This window comes from Oryctolagus cuniculus, chromosome 3, assembly GCF_051225735.1.
Source record: "Oryctolagus cuniculus isolate XC-2025 breed Fujian yellow rabbit chromosome 3, ASM5122573v1, whole genome shotgun sequence".
NCBI lineage: Eukaryota > Metazoa > Chordata > Mammalia > Lagomorpha > Leporidae > Oryctolagus > Oryctolagus cuniculus.
The window spans coordinates 122,540,772-122,556,338 of record NC_142869.1 but is presented as its reverse complement, the minus strand read 5'-3'; the positions used below and the strand labels follow the sequence as shown (position 1 = coordinate 122,556,338).

The 15,567-nt window shown below is 45.3% G+C and overlaps 1 long non-coding RNA gene across 3 annotated transcripts in view; it reads right to left on the bottom strand.

Moving 5' to 3' along the window:
- Positions 1 to 15,567, bottom strand: part of LOC149127489 (uncharacterized) — a 39,674-nt gene that overhangs the window by 10,207 nt on the left and 13,900 nt on the right. For all 3 annotated transcript variants that reach the window (XR_016230901.1, XR_016230900.1, XR_016230899.1), the window contains 2 exons: positions 6,224 to 6,339; positions 3,862 to 4,004 (listed from right to left, as the gene is read on the bottom strand). This is a non-coding gene — a long non-coding RNA (uncharacterized LOC149127489). The remainder of the gene's footprint in view (positions 1 to 3,861; positions 4,005 to 6,223; positions 6,340 to 15,567) is intronic.

The window sequence follows — 15,567 nt, the reverse complement described above, 5'->3', positions numbered from 1 at the left end:
GTATTAAGTAGAAAAAGAAAATACTAGAAGGAATGGAATAGAAGCTGTTTCTCGACAGTCAGGACAAGGGCTGATCAAGTCATTGCCTCTCATAGCGACAGTTTCACTTCTACAGGTTTTCTTTTAGGTGCTCAGTTGTCACAGATCAGAGAGAACATATGATATTTGTCCCTTTGGGACTGGCTTATTTCACTCAGCATAATGTTTTCCAGATTCCTCCATTTTGTTGCAAATGACTGGATTTCATTTTTTTTTTCTGCCGTGCAGTATTCCATAGAGTACATATACCATAATTTTTTTATCCAGTCTTCTGTTGATGGGCATTTAGGTTGATTCCAGGTCTTAGCTATTGTGAATTGAGCTGCAATAAACATTGAGGTTCAGATAGCTCTTTTATTTGCCAATTTAATTACCTTTGGGTAAATTCCAAGGAGTGGGATGGCTGGGTTGTGTGGTAGGGCTATATTCAGATTTCTGAGGTATCTCCAAACTGTCTTCCAAAGTGACTTTACCAGTTTGCATTCCCACCAACAGTGGATTAGTGAGCTTTTTTTCCCATATTCTCACCAGCATTTGTTGTTTGTTGATTTCTGTATGTGAGCCATTCTAACTGGGGTGAGGTGAAACTTCATTGTGGTTTTGATTTGCATTTCCCTGATGGCTAGTGATCCTGAACATTTTTTCATGTGTCTGTTGGCCGTTTCTCAAATAATTTTTGTGAAGACAGGCTTCTTTCTCCCATGGAACTGAAATCTCTGTTCCTTAGCTGGTGATTACATATTTTTTTTATTTTCTTGAATTTCAGGAACATTTTTAAGTTGACTTTTTCTTCATTCAGCCTTCATATGGTTGCTGTGAATCTTTGCTTTTTAGAGTTTTGACAGTTGGTTCTGAGAGTTTTTGCTTGTTTTCCAAAGTCTGTAGGAAGAGTTTGGAGCTGCCTATTCCATTTTACTTATATCCAAGTCTACAGAATTCTTTTGAAGAGAAACTCAACACCAATTTTTAGTAGATTTCCTAATACAGCCAAGGTCAGGGATCTAGAACAATTACTTTAGCTGAACTCTAATACTATCTAGTAGGTGCAGCTGGAATGGATTAATTTGCTTTGTATCAGATAACCTTGTAATCAAGTTACTTATCTTTTACTTCTGAAAGTATAGAGGGAAGCAAAGTTGTGTAGGAGAACTTGAAAGACCCTGAGACATAAGAGATAGTCCATAATTTCGTTTAGCTTTTTTTTCTTTACCACCATTTATCGTCGCTTCTGCTATCCCCTAAATTCCGAAGCTGTCACTGACTTAATCACCACATTGCTCTGCTAACAAATTCAGGTAACACAAAGGCAAGTTAGTTAAGACCCAGTATTGAAGCAGACAGAACTGTAGTCAAATCTTGCTCTTTCACTTACTAACTCTGTAATCTTGATTAGGACACCAAGATCTCCATTCTCAGTTTTCTATTCAATAACGTGGGAATATTTATACACGGTAACACATTGAGCTAGTGGGAGCACCAAACGAGCATCACTTGGTTCTAGTGTGCAATAATCTTTCACAATAGTTAGTGTTGTTGTGCCAATAGCACTGTGTTCTGCTTCTAAGTATTCCTAGACTCTCTAAATAAGTCTCAGCGTAATGCAGTCCTGATCTAGAGCTTCATTCCTAGCAGAGCTTGACATGTTCAGGGTTCTTGTGATCCCTTAAAGGAGCACCTCCCCAGCATCTCTACACTTTATTTTTCCTCTTAAAGGCTGTAAAACATTAATCATTTCCTACCATTCCACAGCTATTCTCCCTCATGTTATCCAAGAGGGTATAGTGGGAGTAGGGTAGGATCAGATGGAATTTTTTTTCTTAAACAACTCCATTTATCCCTCCTATCTGTCTTTTAGCCCTCCTACTTTCTCCACCTTCTCCCCTGGATTATCCAGTGTTTTTCTGGATTTTGTGTTGCTGAACCTGCTGATCTTAAAAGGAAGAGAAAGGACTCAAATTTAAAAGCATCCGAGAGAAGTGAAGAGGATTTTCCATCCTCTTTCCTTCAAACTGGGGAAGAATTACCTAGTTATGAGGTGGAAGGGAGCGAAGGGTTGGACTAGTATTTTACAAGTTCCTAAGAAAGGAAACACATTCCCTTGTGGGTGGAAAATAATAGAACCCTCAGCTACATGTGAGATAATCAAGAGCTGAGGAGCTAATTTGCCTCATTCCCAGGCACTGCTCCAGGGTAAAGTCAAAGTTTCAAGGAAGGAAGGACATATGATTAGCAGAACAGGCCTGAAAGGATCCTGGAAACCACAAGGCATGACTCAGCAGTAGCCTCGGTAAAATGGCCACTGAAGAGCAGATGGCACTAATGACAAATCAGCAGGCTTGACTGTGGGTAGATAAGATTGAGACTTCTTAAGTCCAAACCTGGCACCCAAAGAAAGTAAGCCCATACTCAGGGAAGATGCAGGAAGATCAATTTGACAGAAGTCACATATGTGCATTCTCAGCAAAATGGAGACTCCAAGTAAAAATTAAGTTATAGAATGGATGAGGCATTTCTAACCTTCCTAACTTTAGGGAAGGTCCAGAAAATCTAATGCCTGTAACTTAATTTTCACATTAAAAACACAATAGATGGCAGGCCCATGAGGACTGGGAGAAGCTTTCAGAGCCAAATGAGCTATGTAAAAATTCATCTTGATAGAAGCTTCAAAATCTCACTCACATCTTAGCTGAAAACCTCCTGCAGAGCCCTGGCTGGCCACAGCCAACTGAAAGCCAAGGTCAAGAGGAACTAGGTAAGGAGGTCCATTCAGGTAAGCTTCCTGGGATTGAAAGTATAGTGGAGATAGGTGGAGAAGCCATCTGGGGAGCAAAGGAAAGATGTTCAGAATGCCACATGGCAATGCCTTCATTTGGATGACAACTGGAAAGATTGCCTCTTGATAATGGTTTCTCCTCATGGACCAAGCACAAGAGTGAGGAGCTGCAGGCCACTTTGGTCAAGGAAGCTGACACTCAAAAAGTTACTTGCAGAATCCACTGTCTAAGAAGGAGAAATAAAGGTTGGAGACAGGGAGTGAGCCAGAATCTTAGAAAATGTATGGCAAATCACACCTGAGGAACGAAGTTGGTAGCAATAGCAGGTGAGAAAAGGAAGCCATAAATCAGATGAAGAAATAGTAAGATAATGCTAAAGAGTTTTTAACCTTCTACTTGAGATAAATCTTTTCATGAGAGTAGGTTTGGTTAAGTGGCAAACCTATCTAGATTTTTCTGTGTGTCACGATATCTCCTCTCATGTCAAAGACTTGCACTGTGGAGATCCTCAGAGATCTCTCAGGATTCAGACGCAGTGCAGGTTGGGTCAAAGAGAGCTGCTAAGGAGAATGCTAAACTGAGTTGAGCTGTGTGGAGTTGCTGTCGACTAGCTGATGTTGTATCACATAATTTAATTAAATGTTCATTAATTTCTAATTTGCAGTTTTATTTTTGGAGCTAATCCTTTTCCTTCATGCCTCAAACATTTTCTTGGACATTTGAAAGATGAAGAGAAGGATAGTGAAGGGAATTCCCTGGGCAACAGTTGGGTAGGTGGCCTGGAGCAACCTGTCCAGATGGAAGTGTGAAGGTGGAAGGCTCTAGGAGGGAAGTTGCCAAGATCTGACAGAGGACCTAATTGCTGGACCAGATTGAGGGAAAGCTGCAGATTGCTCACAGGTATGGACAAAATTAATCACAGGTACATAGAAAGCTAATCGTTATTTTTTAAAGAGTCAATCATTAATTCCTAGAAAAGTTAAACATTGCACAAAAAACGAAATAGAATCATAGAACACACACAACTTTGGCAATGAACAATACTTACATAATGACAATCATGTAGGCACTGAATATTGATTTCACCAAAAATTAGGACTTCATTTCATTGAAATAATGGGAGATTGGAGGTAAATGCAGGGCTGGATGCTTGAATATTAAAAGCTCATCTTCTATAGTAAGAAATAGATACTAGACAAAATGAAATAAAGAAATAATTGGGTTAGGCATATTATTAAAATGTGTAGGAGCTAACATCAGAAGAAACTCCACAGGTGAGTTTGCCAAGCATAGACTGTCACTGGTGAACCACTAGAGGGGGAAGGGAGGTATACATACAGGCACTATCGAGACCCAGCCAGCTGGGGAAACCCCCAGTTGCCAAGCCCTAGACTGTAATAGGGTTTCTCTCAGCAGTTTCACCCTTGGCTAGTCTTCCAGAATATTCACTGCAATTGTTTTTCTTTATGAAAATGTCTCACTGGGTATTTAGAAAGAAAAACCTCAGTGGATACCATAAGGTGGCATGTGCCTTCCTCAGGCTTCAATCCTCTTGACATGTCAGTCAAGGGCACAAAGTTATGCAACTACTACCCTGCAAGGCAGAGCTCTGCCACCCTCAATTAAGGTTTTCCATGTCAGGGCCAGTGTTGTGGCATAGCAGGTAAAGCCATGCTTGCGACACCAGCATCCCAAATGGGTGCCAGTTTGTACTCCAGCTGCTCCACTTCCAATTCAACTCCCTGCCAATGGCCTGGGAAAAAGCGAAGATAGCGCAAGTGTTTGGGCTCTTGCACACATGTGGGAGACCTAGATGAAGCTTCTGTGAAACTTCTGGCTCCTGGCTTCAGCCTTTCCCAGGACTGGCTGTTCCAGCCATCTGGGGATGAACCAGCAGACAGAAGATTCTCTCTCTCTCTTTCCCTCTCTCTCTCTCTCTCTCTCTCATCTCTCCCACCCCCCTACCAACCTTGGTAACTCTTTCAAAATAAATAAATAAATCTTAAAAAAATTTAAAAAAAGGTTTCCCACATCACTGTAGTAGGTGCTGAGCAATGGCCTCCACACTACCCTCAGAGCCCAGGTGTGTAGGGGTGTTTTCTGGGGAGCAGAGAACTCACAGCAGAGACCTGAAGGGAGCTGCCTCACCCAAGGTGCTCCTCTTCCCTGAGGAAAGCCAGGGAAACAAAAAAACGTCCTCTGTCTGTGATGTGCAACATCTCTGTGGGCCATTCCAGCTCAGAGGACCCCAGGGAAGGTGCTGAAGTTTCTACCAAACGTTGATCTTTTCTTCTTGTGTTCTGAGCACACTGTCTGATGAACCACCTGCGTGCAGATCTCCCCCTCCACTGTGGCTTCCCAGGAAGCCAACCTAAGGCAAGCACCTTCAGGTCTTGTACGTCTCAGGGGAAAAGGCATGGAGGAGTTCTGTAGGAGGTGTTGGGTGCTGAATTCCATTGCGATGCCACACACAGCATTTCACAATAAGGCTGCCACCTCTTACCATGGAGATAGGAAAATGTAGTCTGGTGGTGTCCTCTAGAATTTGGTAAGCATTTAGCTGTCTCTGCCAGTTGCATCAAGAGAAAGACAGACAGACAGACAGGGGGAGAGAGAGAGCGAGCGAGCAAGCAGGGTGTGAAATAATAAGAAATATATATTTGATATTTGGACATTGACCCTGGTTCCTGACACAGAATGCCTAAAACTCTTGGAGCGTCCTGAGTGATAGGGGTACATAAAGTAGGGATACCGTACTTTATGCTAATAAGGTGACTCTGGCAGTATGGAGGCTCCTGGGCAGAGGAAGCAATTATGTGATAAGAATGTCAGAACTTTTACCGCCATCCATTGACCTCTAGGGAGAGAAAGGCTGGAGGGGCCAGCACTGTGGCGAAGCAGGTGAAGCTGCCACCTGCAGTGCAGGCATCCCATATAGCCACCAGTTCAAGTCCTGGCTGCTCCTCTGCTGATCCAGCTCTCTGCTATGGCCTGGGAAAGCAGTAGAAGATGGCCCAAGTCCTTGGTCCCCTGCACCCACATTGAAGACCCAGAAGAAGATCCTGGCTCCTGGCTTTAGATCGGTGCAGCTCCAACTATTGCAGCCATTTGGGGAGTGAACCAGCGACTGGAAGACCTCTCTTTCTCTCTCTCTCTCTCTCTCTCTCTCTCTTTGCCTCTGCCTCTCTGTAACTCTGCCATTCAAATAAATAAATATTAAAAAAATAGAAGAAAGCTGGAGATTGAGTTCAGTCACATGGCCAGTGGCTTAATGAACCATGCCTGTGTGGTTGAACTTCCACAGAACCCTGCATAATGGGGGTTGGGGAGATTCTGTGTTGAACACATGGAAATGCTAGGAAAGAGCCACCCCAGTAAGGCCCAGAGACTCCAGGTCCCTCTTACCATACCTTGCCCATTGCAACTCTTCCATATGGCTGCTCCTGAGTGACCTTTTTTTTTTTTTATAATAAATAGTTGATAATCCACACAGCAAAGGAAACAATCACAAGAATGAAGAGACAACCTAAAGAATGGGAGAAAATACTTTTAAACCACACATCTGGTATAGGGTTTATGTGCAAAGTATATAAGAAACGCAGACAACTCAATACCTAGAGAACAAATAACCTGATCTTGAAAAATCTGCAAAGGGGGCTGGAGCTGTGGCTTGACAGTAAAGCTGCCACCTGCAGTGCTGGCATCCCATGTGGGCATCAGTTCCATACCTGGCTGCTCCACTTCCAATCCAGCTCTCTTCTATGGCCTGGGAAAGCAGCAGAAGATGGCCCAAGTCCTTGCGTCCCTGCACCTCCGTGGGAGACCCAGAGGAAGCTCCTGGCTCCTGGCTCCTGGCTTCAGATTGGCGCAGCTCCAACCATTGCAGCCAACAGGGGAGTGAACCAGCAGGTGGAAGACTCCCTCTCTCTCTCTCTCTCTCTCTCTCTCTCCCCCTCTCCTCTCTCTGTGTAACTCTGACTTTCAAATAAATAAATAACTCTTAAAGAAAAAAAGAAAAATCATCAAAGGACCCAAGTAGACATTTCTCAAAAGATGACTTGCAAATGGCAAATAGATTTCTGAAAAAAGGTTCAACATCACTAAACACCAGGAAAATAAAAGGTAAAACCATGATGAAATATCACTTCACCCCTGTTGAAATTGCTGCTCTAAAAGTCACAAACTTTATTTCAACTTTCTTCAGGAATTTTTAAGTGACAAACCCAGGTCCAAAGTAGCCACAGAGGAGGATTTTATATGTGATTTTTTTCTTTTTATGCTATATTCCCATTTTTCAGATTCATTTACTGTTAGAGTAAGCCAGGAATAGAGCCAACTGAAGTAGGTGAAGTTTAAATAGTGCAAAGTGTCATTTTTATTCAGGAATGAGCGAGATGCGCGTCATAGATTCTGACTCTAAAATCTTCACTCCTGATTTTGCAGGATGTACATTTTCCTCACAAATCAGTCTCCTCTGTCTTCCTTCCATTACGTCAAAATTACATGTCTCTTTTTCTCTGTGTATTTTTGCCCATCAGTGTATTTCTTGAGTGGTTTTTGTATTATTTGTATTATTCCTTTCCTTTCTGTGAAATGATTTTCATTTATTTCTTTGTTTAGTTTGGGACTGCCAGGTTGTAAAGATGTATGTGTTTACCTGTCAAGTTGACAAGAGTGAATCCATAGCTTGCATTTGTTCTTAAAATTAAATGAATCCTTGATAAAACTTGCTTTTTTTTAAGGCATTATCCCTTGACCATTAGTTTACTATCAACTCCATGTTTCATGACCTGTTTCACCAGCAGGCCTGTACTCTCCATTACTATTAGTGCAAGTGCTTATCATGGAATAAATTGCTTTTCTAGAATAAAAAATCATAAAGAATTACTGCTTTTTAAAAAAGGAAGATAAATATTGGCTTGAATTTGGAGAAAAGGGAATCCTTACATGCTGTTGATGGGAATGTGAATTGATATAGACATTATGGAAAAATGTTATGTAGGTTGGTCAAAAAATTTAAACTAAAGGGCTGGCATTGAGGCTCAGAGGGGTAAACCTTCATCTGCAGCGCTTGCATCCCATATGGGCTCCAGTTCGAGTTCTGGCTGCTCCACTTCCCATCCAGCTGCCTAGTAATGTGCCTGGGAAAGCAACAGAAGATGGCCCAAGTGCTTGGGCCCCTGTTACCCATGTGAGAGATCTGGATGAAGCTGCTGCTTCCTAGATCCTGGTTTCAGTCTAGTCCACATTCAGACATTGCAGCCATTTGGAGAGTAAGCCAGCAGATGGAAGATCGATCTCTCTCTCTCTCTCTTCCTCTGTGTGTGTGTGTGTGTGCCCTCTCCCTCGCTCTCTGTCGCACTTTCAAGTAAATTAATGAATAAGATTTATTTTATCTGAAAGGCAGCGTGACACAGAAGGGGCATACAAAGAGGGAGAAGAGATATTCCACCCACTGATTCACTCCTGAAATGACCACCAGGAGCCTGGAACTCCATCTGGGTCTCCCACATGGGTAGCAAGGGCTGAGGGGGCATCTTCTGCTGCCTTCCAGTTGCATTAACAAGGAGCTAAGTTAGAAGCAGAGCAGCAGAGATTCAAACTGGCACTCCAATATGGGATGCCAGCATTGCAGGCAGTGGTATAACTTGCTGCACAATTACATTGGCCCCTAAATAAATCTTTTTATAAAAAGTATACATAGATAATGCCACTTAAGTCTTTGGAGGACCTACCATGTATTGTTGATTAGAATATGCATTCACCAACAATACCATTGTCATCCCCATGTCATGCCATGACTTGAGTGTAAATATGCATTAGATAGAAAACTACTCAGCACCTCTGGTGCTGTGGCATTGCTGGTAAAGCTGTCACTTGCAGTGCCAGCATCCCATAAGGGCACTGGTTTGAATTCCAGCTGCTCCACTTCCAATACATCTCTCTTCTACGGCCTGGGAAAGCAGTGGAGGATGGCCCAAGTCCTTGGGTCCCTGCCACATATGTGGGAGACCCAGAAGAAGCTCCTGGTTCCCAGCTTCAGATCGGCACAGCTCCGGCTGTTGCAGCCATTTGGGGAATGAACCAGCAGATAGAAGACCTCTCTCTCTGCTTCTGCCTTTCTGTAAATCTGTCAAATAAATTGGTAAATCTTTTTTTAAAAAAAGAACAAATACATGCACGTCTAGATGTAGACTCCTTCACAATCCCAACCTGTTGACCCTGAGTTCAATCCTGCTTGTTTCACGCCTTTGTTTCCCAAGGGAGTAACATTATCTGGGTGCTTACTGTGCCCAAGGCCCTGGCCAGGGTGCTTATAGATAAGTGTGATGCAATCTAATTCTGATGACAACCTGTGAGCATGACGTTATCATGCCCATCACACAGATGACAAAATTAAGGCCCAGAGAGGTTAAACCTCTCAAGCAAGTTCACATAATGTGGGGGAGGCTGAATCCAGAGAGGCCTAGAGGAACTTCTTAAGCCTGCCTCAGATTTGAAAACCTGTCTTTAAGTTTCAAATCCCTGGGGGTAAACAACCTAGCCCCAGGGCACTTTTGCCTAACAATCATTGAGGTGGTATAACAGGAGTGGCTAAAACCCTTTTGCATCACATCACCCCACCCCTTGTCCACAGCTGCTCTGTACTGCAGCTATATAAACACCTCCCTTTTACAATAAAGTGAGATCCTGCTTCAACTGGACTCCCCACCACGTCTGATTGTCCTCCGGGGTTCCGGGAGGCTGAGTGGCCGGTGGCGCACTTCCCCTCCTTGGCCAAGGCAAGCTGCGGGCAGCCTGCCTAATTCTCTGCAGTGACAAGGAAGAGTCACCGCAACCTAACTAGTGAGTGAAGGAACCAAAATCTGCTGATTCCACATCCCATGACTGTTATATATTAATGTTAGCTGTCGCAAAACACACCGGACACCGGAGTGAGGGAAAGGGTTTATTGGGGAACACCCAACAGACCAGAGTGAAGGGGCGGTGAAGGAAAAAGAGAAAGAGAGTATAAGAGAAACAGAGAGGAGAGGAGCTAGCAAGGAGAGAAGAGAGCAGAGGAGCTGAGAGAGCCAAGAGACCAGAGGAGGAGGCTAGAGAGAGGAACCGAGAGAGAAGGACCAAGAGCCAAGAGAGCACGTGTTCAGGAACAGGCCCTTTTAAAACTTCGCCAGAGGGCAGGCAGGGAAGCAGGAGCAGCGAATCCCATTAGGATGGGGGTGGAGCCTGGCTCAGGTAGCTGGGCCATGCAGCCACCTGGCTAAAACTGCGCCAGTTTCCTAACAATGAGTTTTTTAAAGATTTATCTTATTTATTTGAAAGGCGGAGTTAAAGAGAGAGAGAATCTTTCATCTGTTAGTTCACTCCCCAAATGGCTTCAATACCTGGGACCACATCAGGATGAAGCCAGGAGCCTCTTCTGGGCCTCCCATGTATGCACAGAGGCCCAAACACTTGGGCCATCCTCAGCTGCTTTCCCAGGCACATTAGCAGGGAGCTGGATCAGAAGTGGAGCAGCTGGGACTCAAACCTACTTTAAATACGATGCCAGCATTGCTGATGGTGGCTTAACCCACAGTATCACAACATTGGTCTCATGCCGTACATTTTTATGCCTCTCCCCTGGACCACCCTTCCTCCATGCTTCCTTAAGTGTGAGTCCTATCTGCCCATCAAGCCAAAGGTCAGGGCCCCCTCTTCTTTTTTTAAAAGATTTATTTTATTTATTTGAAAGAGAGTTACAGAGAGAGGCAGAGACAGAGAGAGAGAGGTCTTCCATCCATTGGTTCACTCCCCAAATGGCCACAACGGCCAGAGCTGCACCTATCCGAAGCCGCCAGGCGCCAGCAGCTTCCTCCTGGTCTCCCACATGGGTGCAAGCGCCCAAGGACTTGGGCCATCTTCCACTGCTTTCCCAGGACATAGCAGAGAACTGGATCGGAAGAGGAACAGCCGGGACTAGAACCGGCATCCATATGGTTGCCGGTGCTTCAGGCGAGGGCATTAACCTGCTGCACCACAACACCAGCCAAGGGTCCCCTCTTCTAAGAACCTCTCTTCAACTGCCCCAGGGAGAGATCGATTACTCCATATCATTCATGAATTTTGTCTTCACATGACCTGCCCTGCCTCACTGGAGAGACTGCTGGCCCCTTCTGCAAAGCCTTGGCTGACTGTGCCACTTACCCAGGCTCTCCTTGCAGACAGGTCTATTGGACCACTGGGGAGCAGGTACAGGTGCAGGCAATTCTACCTACCCAGGAAAAGCCACCAGATTGTTCCTCCTCTTGGCTGCACCATCATTAGCTAGGGACATAATCCTCACATTGCCTGAAACACAGCGCGGTGGGGGAGCAAAGAACCCACACCCCAAACACCAGAGCTGGGGAGCAGAGAGTGCACAATGGTGCGGGACTCACCTTGGCACTGGGGAAGGACATCTTTCCTCTCCCCCAAGGTCCCCTAGGGGCTTGAGGCACAGGTTGACACTCACTGTGTGTGTAGTTCATCGTAACAGTGGCCATGGCAGTTTCACCCCGAGATGCTCCCCTTGCAGAGAGCTGGCAAATAGTCAATCTGCACCCTAGAATGCGTTCAGGCACCTCTCCTTTTGTCAACCAGCATTACTGAACAGCTGCCCTGAGCACACTCTCATCATATGCTCACAGCAACCTAAGAAGAGTCAGTGAGAGTTTGCAGGTGCCAGCAAGGGTGTGGAGGCCTGCCCAGGGTCATACACTGAGCTCAGAGCCTGCACCAACCACTGTCTCTCTCAGCTCCATGCACTTTCCTTGTGGGCATCCAGCCTCCTCTTTAATGCCAGGCTCCTCCTGCCTTGCGTCTCTGCTGCATCACTGCTGATAATCCTAGGCGAGGAGGTGGTTCCTTTGCCTCCAACAGCATGGGTGCCCACCACAGCTGGGAGAGAGCCTCATTATTGCTGCCACGGCCTGTAACAGCAATGACATCTCCACTCTCTGCCCCCTACGGCCAACACTACAGGTCTAGCTCCCATCAGCCCTGCTGGCAGAGCAGGCTGTCTGGCCTTAATCCTTTTTTTATTATTATTTATTTGACAGGTAGAATAATTACAGACAGTGAGAGAGAGAGACAGAGAGAAAGGTCTTCTTTCCGTTGGTTCACTCCCCAAATGGCCTCAACGGCCGGAGCTGCACTGATCCATAGCCAGGAACCAGGTGCTTCCTCCTAGTCTCCCATGTAGGTGCAGAGGCCCAAGCACTTAGGCCATCCTCCACTGCCTTCTCAGGCCTCAGTAGAGAGCTGGACTGAAAGAGGAGCAACCAGGACTAGAACCGGTGCCCACATAGGATGCTGGTGCTGCAGGCAGAGGATTAACCTAGTGGGCCACAGCGCCAGCCCCATGGTCTTAATCCTTTCAACCACCATTCCTATATGGCCAGGAAGTACTGTGTAACACTTTCCTGGCAGACTGCTAGGAAGACAAAAAAAAAAAATTCATTCTCACCCGGTATGCCCACAATGCCTGCCTTTGAGCCATGCAGAACCCTTCAAAGGACTTATTGTAAGGATCAAGGAGAAAGCAACTGGAAAATTGTAGCACAAAGCATATGAGTAGGTGGCACCCCCTCCCTCTGCAGTGGGCATCCTGCTCCTCTGGGCTGGCTGTGCCCCATGCAGAGGCAGAGGGGCATGGAGCAGGCAAGCTCGGGACATCTGTCACTGCCCGGCTCCCCCAGCCTGTCTGGGTGCTGGATGAGAGGACAGTACAGCAATCTTCCCTGCAGAGCAAGAGGAAATCTGGACAAGCTGCAGCTCTGGCTAACCATCCCCACAAAGCTTGAGAATAATGAGCTCCAGGGGAGGACAGCAGTGGGCCTGCTTAATTATCCACAGGCTGAGAGGGAGCTCAGCAGGCCCTGGCTGAAGGAGGCAGAATCCCCAGCCCAGCGGGGACCATGTTGGCAGAGTTCAAGTCTCCAAAGCACACTGTGCAAAACACCATTTTCCCTGGAAGTTGAATTAGCATCTATTTTTTTTCTTACCACTCTGAGGTCTTTACTTCCCCCACCTCAAGTCTCCCTCCCCACCAGAACCTGGACTGATAATGATATTTATTTTAAAAACCTCATTGGTTCCCATAGGAGGTTGCCACGAATCAACTCATTTCTACGAAATTGAAAATAGGCAGGACTCAAGTGTTTTTCTGACTTTCTTGCACAAACTATATTTTAAAGCAAGGAATATTTGATACAGGAAATCTTTTTTAGCCAGAAAGGTCCAGCTGATAAATGCAGAAGGATTGCACCACCGTTTTGCAGCCTGCATTGAAATAGTGCATCCAGATAATGATTATCCATGGTGCTGAAGTCACTAGGTGAGGAGCTGATAAGGAACGTTATAAAGGATCCACTATTGATAAAGGCAGAACCGCCAGGCTCCGTGTGCCCCTGATGGCGCATAAGGGGAAGAACCTAGCGCCTGATCACCACCTTGTCAGAACAGTGACCTTTAGTAACATTCAACTCTGACTATGCATTTATAGGAAATATTGAAGTAGCATCTTAAAGATCCCTAGGATGAAGCCATGAGCCAAACCCTGAGTACCAAAAGCCTACAGGATAAATGATGACATTTCTTAAACACACAGACACAAAGGCATGACAAAGGAGCAGGGCAGTTAAGATACACATCAATCAGAGATGACAGGTGGATCATGGTTGGACTCTGTTTCAAACCAGTCAACTATATAAAGACATTTTTGAGACAATTAGGGAAATCAGGATGCATATTGAATTTCAAAGAATAGTGAGTTATTTGGTAGGTGTATTTTGATATTGTGGTTATGCTTAACCACACACTGGAAACAGTTAAGGCAGAAAATAGCATGACAAGGAATCTGTATTTAAATACTCAAGGCGGGGATGTGTGAAATGAGGTTTGTCACATGATATTGGCACATGAGGATTAGTAGTCTTTCTACACTGGATGTTGAAATTTTCCATGATAAAAGATTAGTCTTTTGTAACTGTGCAAATAGTGAGCAAAGAAATAATAAAATATGCTGTGCATTGTTCTCTGCATCTGAGAACATCCCAGTGACTCTCACCACTCCCCAGGTTACCCACTGTTAGGTCCTGAGCCCCAGGATTATCGCCAGACTCTACAGTACACAGTGGTTGGGGTGCTAGTCACCTTTGGGTGGCTCTCAGTGGACAGGACACCATGGGTTTGCCTTGCATTTCTTGTGGTGATCTCCTCCTTACCCACCATGAAGGATGAACTGGATCTAATGGAGAGCATGAGGGAACTGGAGAGTTTGAAATCAAGCCAAGCATGGACTGATGTATAATGGGGTTGATGACATCAGAAAAGGCTGGGATGAGAGGCTATAGATGAGACGGGATGGGGTGTGTTGAACTGGACTGCCTAGAAAAAGCAGGAGTGGAATGAGCTGATTGGGTGGCATGGTTTGGGATGGAATGAAATAATAATCTGGGCTTTGCTTATGAAAGTGGCAAAAGATGGGTGCTGGTGCTGTGGTATAGCAGGTTAAGCCACTGCCTGCAGTGCCGGCATGCCATATGGGAGCCAGTTCGAGTCCTAGCTACTCCACTTCTGATCCAGCTCCCTGCTACTGCACCTGAGAAAGCAGCAGAAGATAACCCAAGTGCTTGGGCCCCTGCAACTATGTGGGAGACCTGGATAGAGTTCCTGGCTCCTGGCTTTGGCCTGGCCCAGCCCCAGTGGTATGACCATTTGGGAAGTGAACCAGAGGATGGAAGACTTCTTTCACTCTCTGTCTCTCCCTTTCTTTAAGTCTGCCTTTCAGATAAAAAAAAAAATTCTTTTTAAAATAAATGGCAAAAGAAAGGCAGAATGGCAATAAAGTAATAGAAATCTCAGAAGACTTGAATACATACAAGAGTGACGGACTTGGAAAAGATTATTAAAAAGTCACTGGAAATATCAGTCAACCAACACAGAGCTGAACATCTGAAATCAAATCATCCTTAATGTGCTGCAGGTGAATTCAAAGATCAATTAGAGTGCCCAATAACCATGACGAGGACCCCAATGGCCATGATGGGGAGTTTGAGTTATCTTCCCAGACTCCCCATCTCCCACTAACTAAATGCAGATTGCTGAGCTGTGAGTTCACAAAAGAAAGCAGATTTAATCGTCTTATACCTTAGACACTCACTATGAGAGCTCTCCCACAAAGGTACAAGGGGAAGGGAGGCCTCTTTCATGAGCCAGGAGCACACAGGGAAAGAAGGAGAGGGGCGTGATGGTCTGACATATTTTTCAGTGTGGTAATGAATTCAAGATGACCACAGGGGCAGGCATTTGACCTTGCAGTTATGACACCACATCAGAGTAGATTCAATGCCCAGTTCCACTCCAAAGTCCAGTTTCATGTTAATGCAGACATGGGGAGGCAGCAGTGATGGCTCAGGTAATTGGGTACCTAGCACCTGTGTGAGAGACATGGATTGAGTTCTCAGCTCTTGGCTTTGGCTCCCAGCCGAGGGCCATTGCAGGCTTTTGAAGAAAGACCCAAGGAATGCGAGCTCACGAGCTCTCTTGCTCTCTCTCTCTCTCTCTCTCACTCTCTCCCTCCCTGCTTCATAAACAAATAAATAGCCACAAATTATTTGACAACTCCATTGGAAAATACATTCCCTCCCTTCTAAGTCAGCTGGCTATGTCTGCTTCCACTTGCAGAATGTGCCAGAAGTGATGCTGTGCCAGTTTCCAGGCCTAGGACTTA